Source organism: Mercenaria mercenaria, chromosome 14 (assembly GCF_021730395.1).
Source record: "Mercenaria mercenaria strain notata chromosome 14, MADL_Memer_1, whole genome shotgun sequence".
Taxonomy (NCBI): Eukaryota; Metazoa; Mollusca; class Bivalvia; order Venerida; family Veneridae; genus Mercenaria; species Mercenaria mercenaria.
In genome coordinates this window covers 8273342-8285622 of record NC_069374.1, presented here as the reverse complement: position 1 = coordinate 8285622, position 12281 = coordinate 8273342, and positions in this window count along the sequence as shown.

Genomic DNA, 12281 nt, shown 5'->3' with positions numbered 1-12281 from the left:
TTAGTACCCCTGTAAATGGTATCGCCCGGAGGTTTTTCTGTTATCATAAAGCTTTGTTGTAAAATGTTCAAATTGTTTTTGCAATTAATCAAGGGTCAAGAGGTATGATATAAATCAGTTAAAGTTACATAAAATAAATAAATACATGACAATAATACAGAGATAACGATAATTCAAAAGTCATTTTTTTACAACCTGTTCTCGTGTTCCGAACCAGTTTCGTTGAAATCCATGACAGCCATTTGATTTTAATTTTGTTTCCTTTCATTCTACCCCATCTGCAGATTTCCATCTTGTTTCAAAAAGAATAATGTGAATGATTTGAAACAACAAAAACACAACTGGCAACACAATATAAACTGCCAACATTATATAAGCCATTTTAAACACCTCATCCTCAAGTTCATCATCTGTGGTATTATTCATTATATAGCCATCTCATTTTCATCCATTGTAGAAGTAAATAGTTCAACAAGTTTTGCGAGTTCCCCTATTTTTTCAAAAGATTCTTAGATCAATTAAATACGCGATCTTTGTCTGTTTTATGTTCAAACAAATACAGCAAAGAAACGTTACAAGTAAAGATGTTCCCTCTCTTAGTGGATATCTTCGATAATACACGCACTATGTGGCGTAAGCGAAACTGTCAATAAAATCAGAAAACGCAACTTTCACATTGCGAAATCTAGAAATCTGCTACATGATAAACAAGTTCCATGATCCAATAATGCAAACTTTGTCTTAGAGGAACTGGCATGCATTTTCAATGTGTCAAATATACATATATACTGAAACTGTCTATGCAGTGAATATTTTTAAAGCATTAAGGAAGCATTAAAGTAGAATTTAAGGATAGTAAGATTTCAGCCTCATTTCCGCAATATAATTCTGTTGTTTGCTTAAACTGCATCCTTATGTTCACACAGTGCCATTTTTCGACTTAAATTCGAATTTAAGGAATGTTTTGTAGAGTCAGGTAAACAGGTTAACGTTACAAAAATAAATGTATACATCACCGAAAAAAACAACGCGTAAATCGTAAAGCGTACACACTTTTTTTAAGTTATAAGACGACTGCATTTTCAGAGATTTCATATTGGATCTGATAATTCCAAGCTACATATTTATATTTTTTCTGGATATTGTTCTCTTGTGCTATTTTCTTAACTGCATTTTTAAAACTTTCCGATAATGAACCAGTTTACTTCCGCTTTGACAGTATATATGACATACAATATGTTTGGTTTTAAGGTAATTCAGCACTTTTGTATGTAGAAATTGATAACACCATGCGTTTTCAAAACTTCAGCAAACAAAAAAAGACACAGATTGTATGCTTGATTTTAGCTAGATTGATTGGAAATATTTCATAAGTTTTTATAATGGAAGTCTATTAGGGGAAAATCCCAATTTTGATGACATTTTCGCAAACAGACAATGTTAACATCGTAGAAATGAAACTTCTCACAATTAAAGATTATCATATGGTTTGTGGTATGGTGAAATAAAATGCATATGTCCTTGAGATTGTTTAAAATGTATTTACCAATGTTTAAAGGGATCCACACATTTCAAGCTGATTACAAGGCATCATTGTGAATTATTTAAGGTGTCAGATATTTTAATATCATATTTAAGCTCACGGAATTTCATTAATTCATAAAATAATTTTCGTTTCCGAATACCAAGTCCTTGCTTTATTCTCAGTTACCTGGATATTATATGACTTCACGTCATTACTTCCGATTTATCAAACCAACAGAACTACCTTATCTGCTAAATCAACTTTTGCGTTATTTTTGTTTCTACGGGTATTTTATTGGTCGATGATGTAAGCATATTAACCCTTATCATGCTGGACACAATTTTACGGCCAGTGTAGATCATGATCAGCCTCCACATCCGTGCAGGTCTGATCAAATTCTGCACGGTTCGCCATTCAGTCAGTATTTTTTTTTTTTTGGTCAGCAAGCACCTTTTTTCTAAGTTTATGGTACTGTCTTAATTGAAAGGCGTGCGAGTTCATTATAGAAATTAAGCAGGGTAAGGATTAATCGTTTCTCACTGCTTTTATACAGTTCAGACCGATATTAACTTGATAGAGACAGCAAAATGAAACTAAAACATAAAGACAACAGTCGACACAATGTTTCAATTAATTCGACTTCATACAAAGTTCACATTGAAAACAATAATGTATACGGTTGTAAAGGCAGTCGGTTCCAGATGTTTGTAGGGTTGTTAACGTTTGGTGTATCAGATGCAATTTTACCAGCGTCATTTTCTGATTTATAACTAATTGCAAATTTGTCCTGAGCATGAGAAGATTAAATGGTTACAACATGGTTTACCATTATGGTATTGCGTTTTCAAGTGTTTCTGCTTTATGTAGAATATTGAAATTTGGCAGTTGTGGCATTATCCCGTTTCAGTCCCCCCCCCCCCCCCGGGGATTATAAGTTTTTTAATTTTTTTTATTGTCTTTTTTCGTGATCTGGTTCACACAGACGCTTGATTAAAACAACCAATGAAAGTAGTAGCAATAATCACGTGTTTATCTAAATTATAAATGACGTATCAATGTAACGTGCATTATTATTCAACTTTACAATATTATACACTGTATTAGATCAATTGCAAACATCATATGAAACAGACAGAGCTAATACAAAACATAACTGAGCCAATGAGAAAAACAGGGCCAATACGAGAAAAACAGGGCCAATACGGATTTCAAGCATTTTGATTGGTTAAAAAAAGAGGGCCAATACGGAGAAGCCACTTCCGTTAGATTTTTAAATGACGCCATTTTGTTTTACATCACAGTTAAGGTTTACATTTTTTTTTTACATTTTGACAAAAACATCCAACATGTTCATTTGATAACCAAGTATGACTGAGCGGGATGTACCTCTTCAGAGATTACAACGGTACTTTCGATTATTCGGTATTGTGTAAAATGCAGGTGTTTCCTGTCAGAAATTCTGGCAGGTGTCAAGGAAAATAATAAGAAAATATGGAAACTCAGATTAATTAAAAGGATGAGACTTATGTTTAACAGACATTTTGATAGTGTGGACTATTTGTGCAATGATAAATAGCGATTCAAATGCTGGAAAGAGGATAAATAAATTAGCGAACAAGAGTGTCAGATGTGAACTGCAAACAATTTCGGATAAGAATTAAACGGACATGGGGCTATATAATATGTGCTTGGTTGGTTGTATTATATCTTGATCAACACATATGTATATAATTTTGTGTCTCGCTGCTTGCAGCCTAAAAGGAAATGACTTTTAAAGCAGTTTTTATCACAGTTCAAATGATAAGATACTCGCTAAAGAAGATAAATAGGAATTCCAAAAAATAAGGTAAGTTCTAGTTACTCTTGATTATGTTGCATTAAAATATCTCTCAAAATTATTCTCAAGTACCTACATACAACTCATTCTGTTTTACTGGCGAAAATGATCATGATTTCTAAAATACGTCTAAACAACTTGTCAAGATTTTTCACCTGAACTTGCATACAGTAGCTGTCATAAGGTAACTTACAGAGTTCTTACGGTGTTACCATCAACAGTTGAAAGTTGAATAATAATATCATCATTAATCAAGTGATTTCAAATTGGCCTAGTTATTTGTCCTCGGACAGTCGTATTGGCAATACGACAACCCTTGGACAAATAACAAGACCAATATGAAATTGCTTGATTAATAACATTATAATATAAAATCGAACAATTTCACCTAATAAGGAAAATGGCCTTTCTCCTTATATTACAACAGCCAATCGGATTTTTAGTATTAAAATATCATAACGTTCATTCCGTATATTCGTACTCTGATTATAAACGCCGCCGACAAATTATAGTCCCTGGGACCTATATTTTATATACATTTGCCGTAGACTTATAGTCCCAGGGGATTATAAGTTAACAGTAATATGAATGTACAAAAATTGTTGTGGGACTAAAACGGGAGTATATATATAGAGAGAGCAGAATTTATCATGTTGTTTCTTATTACTTTAATGTCATGCTACTCGACTGGAAGTATTCCCCGGGAAATCGGTTTTCTTCCGGGGCCTACAGTGCTTCAGCAAATGGGGCTTGAGAATATTTGGGGGTGAGCGTCTTAAATGTATTTACGGAATGAATGTTATACTCATTGAAGAACTTATAATCCCCGGGACTACTTTATACACTAATTTCTTGTAGACTTTTAGCCCCAGTGGACTGTAAGTTATCTGTAAAATTATTGCAAAGTTAATGTTTTGGGACTAAAACGGGAGTATATATATACACAGCAGAATTTATTTTGTTGTTTCATATAACATTAATTTTATGCTACTTAAGGGGTAGTATTACCCGGGAAGAGGGTTCTCTTTTGGGGCCTACAGTTCTTCAGCAAATGGGGCTTGACAATATTTGGGGGTGAGTGTCTCAAATGTGTTTACGGAATGAAGTACTTATAATCCCCGGGGACTATTTTATACATTTATTTCTCGTAGACTTTTAGCCCCAGGGGACTGTAAGTTATCTGTAAAATTAAGACAAATTTAGTGTTGTTGGACAAAAACGGGAGTACATATATAAACACAATGGAATTTATTTTATTGTTTCATATAACATTAACCTTATGTTATGCTACTTAAGGGGAAGTATTCCCCGGTAAGAAGGTTTTCTTCGGGGGCCTCAACACAATGCTTCAGGAAATGGGGCTTGACAATATTTAGGGGTGAGTGTCTTAAATGCGTTTACGGAATAAATGTTATATTCATTGAAGAACTTATAATCCTAGGGGACTATTTTATAGGTTAATTTCTCGTAGACTTAGAGTCCCAGGGGAGTGTAAGTTATCTGTAAAATTAATGCAAAATTAATGTTGTGGGACTAAAACGGGAATATATATATACACAGCAGAATTCATTTTGTTGTTTCTTATTACATTAATGTAATGCTACTCAAGGGGAAGTTTTCATCGGGAAAATGGTTTTCTTCGGGGGCCTACAATGCTTCAGCAAATGGGGCTTGGTAAAATTTGGGGTGAGTGCCTTAAATGCGTTTACGGAATGAATGTTATATTCACTGAAGAAGAAATAGTTCCCGGGGACTATTTTAAACATACACTTTCCTTTTGACGTTAAGTCCCAAGCGACTATAACTTTTCAAATTATTATAACCTTCATTCCGTAAATGTTTGCAGGTAAGTATTATTAAGTTCATTCCGTAAATTTGTGGACGTAATTGTTTTAACAGGACCTTAATACGGAATGAATGTTGTATTACTTTGAAAACTTACCATACTGTAGGACGATGCACTGTGTCTTAAATGCGTTAACGGAATGAATGTTATATCTATTGAAAAAGTTATAGTCACCGGGGACTATTTTATACATACAGGTTCCTCTGACTTATAGTCGCAGGGGACTATAATTTTTGAAATTATTATAAGCTTCATTCCGTCAATGTATGCAGGTAACTATTATAACGTTCATTCCGTAAATGTTTACATGTAATTGTCTTAAGAGGGCTACGGAATGAATGTAGTATTACTTTGAAAAGTTACCGTACCGTGTGACGATACCATATATTACTTTTTCTGCATTTTAGGAAATGTAAACAGGGCACTATTAGTTTTCCATGTATAAGTCTGAGGTAGGTGTCTTAAATGCGTTTACAGAATGAAGGTTATATTCATTGGAGAACTTTTAGTCCCCGGGGACTATATGCAAGTAAATGTATTAAAAACGTTTATTGAATGGACCTTTAATTATTTCGGAAAGTACTGCACTATAACATCTCTGTTATTTGCGGATAAAAAAGCCCCTTTGGCAACCCTTGAATACGTAAAAAGGACATTTCAATTTTTAAACTAGTGATTTAACATTGCACGTTTTTCTCGTGATAAATTTCGCACATGGCCAGTGGTCATTCTGCGGTATATTTTCATACTGTCAGTTTGGAGAAAGAGCGGACTTACCCTATAGGAGGAATTATAGAAGGCGGGAAAATTTAGAGAACATTTCATTTGAGGGTTTTCACAATCCTTTGATTTTTTACCATTTGTTAAGCCAGGGCGATACATTTGTAAATGATTAAATGATGAAAAATGGATTATTACCTCGTACCTTGCCATGTACGAGATCGTGTAAGTTGGGTGATGATTAATACGGCAATGAGATAATGGCGGATTGCTCAGGTACGATGAAAGCCAGTCAGCGTGCGAGGAAAACCTCTGGGGCAACACTACGATGCGACAAGAATGGAACTCACGCGAAAACGATAAGGACAAACAGGTTCTCTGAGGGTTCGAAGCTCACCATTCAGGACATTATAGTGTTCCCTAAGTGCTATCTGGACAGTGCGAGTTACAAAAGCACAGGAGTAGACTGGGCAAGTTTTATCAGGGAGTTATTTAAAGAGTACTACCACAGATCAATGTAAACAAACAGATAAAAAGCGTTGTTGAAATTGATGAGTCACTCTTTCACGGATACTAAACAGTGCCTGCGGCACCGCCTGTGCCGATGAGGAATGAAGGCACTTCGCTTCCGGTACCGCAGGCATTTCGCCAATGTTGACAATTCTAGCAAGATCGGTGAGTGATTTTTTTCGTTTTTGTCATTTTGTTACAGCATATAGCATTTTTTCAAAAATCGGGGAATGTAGCGGGGTGTAGAAGTACCTCATGAAAATATCCATGCTAAAGTTTGTGGGAAATAATCAATTTCCTAGAAATGTAAGGACAAATAATTTGGGAATGAAACGTGATTTTTTCACATCATTGACTGTTTAGATTCATTTCTTTCCGCTGACCCAAACCATATCGTCTCTGCCTTCGTAAAACATATTTATAAATGATATGTGATCTGCAAAAACATAAATTTTGTCCAGAAAATCCCGAATTTGAACGTTATGCCAATTTTGAAAATGTGCGGCAGCCCCATAGAGGTGCCGCAGGCACTTCTTAAAGTATCGGGGCATAGATTTGGCCCAAAACTAACCAAATATCGAATAACTTGCATTCGTGCGATTATATATCATATTCACAAACATTTTCAATACATGCGACGAGTTATCAATCAAAAAGTTTAGCAATTTATACCTGATAATGTAGTGTCAGCACCCTCAGTAAATGCATTTAAATCGCGTTTAAATAAACATTGGGTGGGTCTTTCTATAAAATTTAAGGCTAGTTGCTATCAATGATGTTGTGACATTGTGATGACTATAAGTTTATAAGAATATAACGTGTGTGTCATGTATACGGAAGTTGCTACTGACGAAGAAGTTGGGAGAACACAAAGAAAAAGACCGTCAGAAACGATATGTTTAAATGGACTTATTCTCATGTGGCCTCTACAACAGTATGAACAGCAATCGGTTTATATTCGCGGGTAATCTTAAACTCTACACCATTGCTTTAGTCAGTTGAAGCAAACTGTATTTCCCAAACATTATGATTCTTATGATTGTCATAAAAAAAAAATAATGAAAACATGAATTTCAGAAATGCAGACATCTTTTCTCAAAATAAATTATGATAATAAGTTGACAGGTATAACCCATGTTGTCTTGGCGTGCTGTCTTATTGTCTAAACTTTTATAACAAGAGCCACAAGACAGCAAAACCTCGACTATTCGAATTCGGGAATATAACATTTAATATTAAAATATCTATCAAAATTTCAGTCGGTATCTGTGGAATTTTATGCTATAACATAGGTTTATAAACCTTGAGAAATGTGATAGGTTTCAATTCAATATTTCCATTAGTTTGTAATAGTTACTTGTTTGCAAAACACAAACAACAAAGAAGTGTGCCCTATGTGTCGTACAGAGGACAGGTATAATACAAAGCCAGGCTACCCGGATCACGTGACTAGTACACTGAGTTGCGCCTTGGTGTTCCGATCTGGCTAGAAAATGTACCGAATTCATGCGCGTGCAACTAGCCCGACTGAAACGAATGAAAATTGATATTGGGGTACAGGACAAAAAAGGAGCACATAATCGAGCTAATCTATAAATATACTTACGTTTCAATTGGCATGACTACATCTATCTTTTCAACAAAACTGCTTTTCAGTTGAACAACCTAGAAAAACACAAGGACAGTAGATTAGTGACTTATACTAATGATCGATTGTGCTCCTCTAAAAAAGGAAAAAAGAATACACACGCACACACAGATAGAAACCCATTTTGCTATATCAATATATTGATCTATAACAAACCAATTTCAGCGTGACAAGGTTATAAAAAGTTGCATGTTTTCGGGAAAATACAGTTTGTTTAAACTGAGCAAAATGGATCTTTAAAAAAAGTGTGGAGATAAACCGATTGCTAAAATATTTGATCTGATAACTCATCACATGTATTGAAAATGTTTGTGAATATGTTATATATAATCGCACGAATGCAAGTTATTCGATATTTGGTTAATTTTGGGCCAAATCTATGCCCCGATACTTTAAGAAGTGCTTGCGGCACCTCTATGGGGCTGCGGCACCGTCGAAATGCCTGCGGCACATTTTCAAAATTGGCATAACGTTCAAATTCGGAACTTTCTGGACACATTTTATGTTTTTGCAGATCACATATCATTTATAAATATGTTTTACGAAGGCAGAGACGATATGGTTTGGGTCAGCGGAAAGAAATGAATCTAAACAGTCACTGATGTGAAAAAAATCACGTTTCATTCCCAACTTATTTGTCCTTACATTTCTAGGAAATTGATTATTTCCCACAAACTTTAGCATGGATATGTTCATGAGGAACTTCCACACCCCGCTACATTCCCCGATTTTTGTAAAAATGCTATATGCTGTAACAAAATGACAAAAACGAAAAAAATCACTCACCGATCTCGCTTGATTTGTCAACATTGGCGAAATGCCTGCGGTACTGGAAGCGAAGTGCCTTCATTCCTCATCGGCACAGGCGGTACCGCAGGCACTGTTTAGTACCCGTGTCTTTGGAAGAAGAATGGAGTATCACAAGGGTGATCCTAGGAAAGGTTTGCCTATTTAGGTGTTTGGGATGGTGGAAAGGGCAACAAATACTCTTATCATTTATCCAGTATCTGACATAAACTCTTCTGCCTCTGATACAGCGCCACGTTCAGCCAGGCTCCACTACTTATAGTCATGGTTGGAACGCATATTGCTCCCTCAACGACTTGGGATACATACATTTTACGTTCTTGCATAAATATGCTTTCAAGAAGCAGTACAAAATTGTTGCCACTGGAGAAGTAACAACAGTCCACAGCAACGCCATCAAGGGTGCATGGAAACGTGCTAAGGATAATTTTCGCAAGCTATTTGGAACTAAAGCCAGCCAATGGGAAGGGCATCTTGCGGAAGTTATGTGGAGATCCCAAATGTAAAAAATCTATGAATCTTTCTTCACACTTCTGAAATCAGTCTACACACTAGACGAGCCGGCGAGGTATTTCTATACGACGCCTTTGTTTGACTCCTGGGGTGGAATTGAGGACGTACAAGGATTTGAAGGCCTAATGGTGGAACCAGCTTTGTCTGATGCAGACTCCACAGACCCAACATCGGATGAAGTATCGATGCCTACACACAGTGCTTGTGTTTCTGAAGCTACAGCATCTGTCACCCCTTCTGAGGTCATCGCTATATCAACAGATGAGGATGTCCCTACTCTTGAATCAGATACAATGACCCTACTGTTGGAGCTATTTTCAAGTTCAAGTATATCTGGCGACGACACGGTGGTACAGGTTGAACCTAACCCCGTTTAAGGGTATACTTCAAAAACCACAGGACATGCTTCTGAAGTGCAACAGTGTATTCCATTGCCTTCTGTTAGTGGCACAAAGCCTAAAGCACAGAACACAACCCGAGAAGACAAAAAGAAATGTTCTACAAAACAAAAACGTGGCCTGATCGTATGAAGACTGATAAAGTGTGCCATCCACCTGGATTTGTTGAAATAAGGAAATATGGTAAATTCAGGTCTTCCGCACGTCGGCCTAAGAAAACATCAAATCCATATAGTAAGGGTAACTTTATAGATTGGTCATCTTCCAATGACGATTTCATATAGAGACATTGACAAATATAGCATGCACGTAGCCTGTTGACACTGCAAGGAGCAGTATTATTTTGTATTCACAGGAAGTGCGATGAAACACAGCGTGTTTACTTATGTACAGACTTTTACATTTGTATGCGCAGTTAGCGTGAATTAATTAACTAACTAAAACTGTTTCAAGAGACACCTACCTACGATCATAAATGCGGATTTACACCGCCTCGGTAGCCTAGTGGTAGAGCGTCCGCTTCGAGTGCTGGAAGTCGTGGGTTCGATCCCCGGCCGCGTCATACCAAACACATAAAAAAGGTATTAGCACCTTCCTCGCTAGACGCTCAGCATTAAGGGGATAGTGCTAGGACTGGTCAGCCCGTTGTCAGTATAATGTGCCTTGGTCTATGGCGTGATAATCCAGTGAGGCAGCACTATAAAGTTGGGCATTGTGCTCACTGCTACAAGTAGACACCGTCGTTTGTATGACTGAAAAGTTGTTGAAAAAGACGTTAAACCCGAACACACATTAATGCGGATTAAATATGAAAGATCAGCTTTATACAATATTGGAAAATCAGTGACTGCCCAGGGTGGTCGACCTAATCCTATTGTCATAGAACAAACCAAGCAATTACGCATTCAGAAATACAAAAGAGAGGTGGTCATGTGAGAAGGACATGGGATAATAATCAAGGAGTGAATGAAAATAATTTGCAAACTTTACCACAAGAAATCCCGCTGTGATTCAAACAAGACGCCTCTCAAATAGGAATAATAATAAATATAATATGAATAATATTACAAAGATAAAATGTGAATCTCTAAACATAACTAAAGGTCAGAAAACACTTAAAGTATGTTCTATAAACCTAAGATCTGTAAAAACAAAACAATACCCCTTTGTGATTTTATCCTTTCAAACAATTTCGACGTTAATTGTTGCCATTATAAAGACATGGCTTGACAATACCGTGGGAAAGAAAAACATGGAGTAGTGAGCTTGTCTCTGACCTGGCGGGTATCGCATGAAGCAAGTCCTTCGTCCCGCGAAAATGCGCGGAGGCGTAGTCGCTATTATTTATAAGTCCGATATAGAATTTAAAATGCTGACATCTTCCGGTGATGGGCATCTCAACATTTGAGCACATTGTAACATTGCTACAAATAAGAACTCCTTGCGACTTTCTGTCGTATACAGAACATCACCATCACAAAAAAAACGGTTTCGGTACTAATGAATTCATTCAGCACGAATGGCCTCTGTTTCTTTCAAAATATCTGATCGTGACGCTTCCAAATTCAACAGCTGTATGGATGGAACGACATGTTCAAGGACAAACACGTGTTGCAGGACATACCTTGGATGTTCTTATCACAAGAGACACTGAAAATACTGTATCAAATATAGAAATTGCTGACCCAGAACTATCTGAGTCTGATGGGAAGATATCACGTGACCATTTCGCTGAGATATTTCATATTCAGGCAGGAAAACCTGCTCCAATAAGGAAAACTGTGACATTTCGAAAGCTGAGATACATCGACATTGAATCATTTAAAAACGAAATAAAATCATTGGAGATTCTTGACACGAATACGTTAATTTCTGATGTTGACGAGCACGTGGAATCATTTAACAACAGTTTGATATCACTTGTTGCCCAGCAGCCAGCACACCCATTGGCTTACTAAAACAATAGTGCTTAGACCGATTTGTCCATGGTATAATGAAGAACTACACGAAGCCAAACATTTGAAACGAAAACTTGAACGCAAATGGAGAAAAACAAATCTGACAGTAGATTGTGGGATATGCAGAAACTACTGTGCTTCTGCGAATAAATTGCTGACACAAACACGTGTTAATTTCTATTCCTGCGGAGGCGATCAGAAAACTATTCAAAGTGACAAAGAAACGTCTTGGTAGCGACGAGGAGGCCGTGCTGCCAACATCTTCATCTTCCAAAGAACTAGCGCAAACTTTTGGGTGTGTGTGTGTGTATTGTTCGTTTTGTCCTGATGTGTAAGCTTTGAGTGTGTGTGGTGCACGCGTTTGCGTGCTGGGGGGTTCGTTTTGAGGAGGCTGCGCTTTTGGTGCGTGGCACTCCCTGTTTGATATTTTTCTTTGTTTTCATCGATAAAATTGATGGAATAAGAAATAAAATTAGGTAAGAAACAGACTTACAAACGGTGCGACTCCCACCGAGGAAA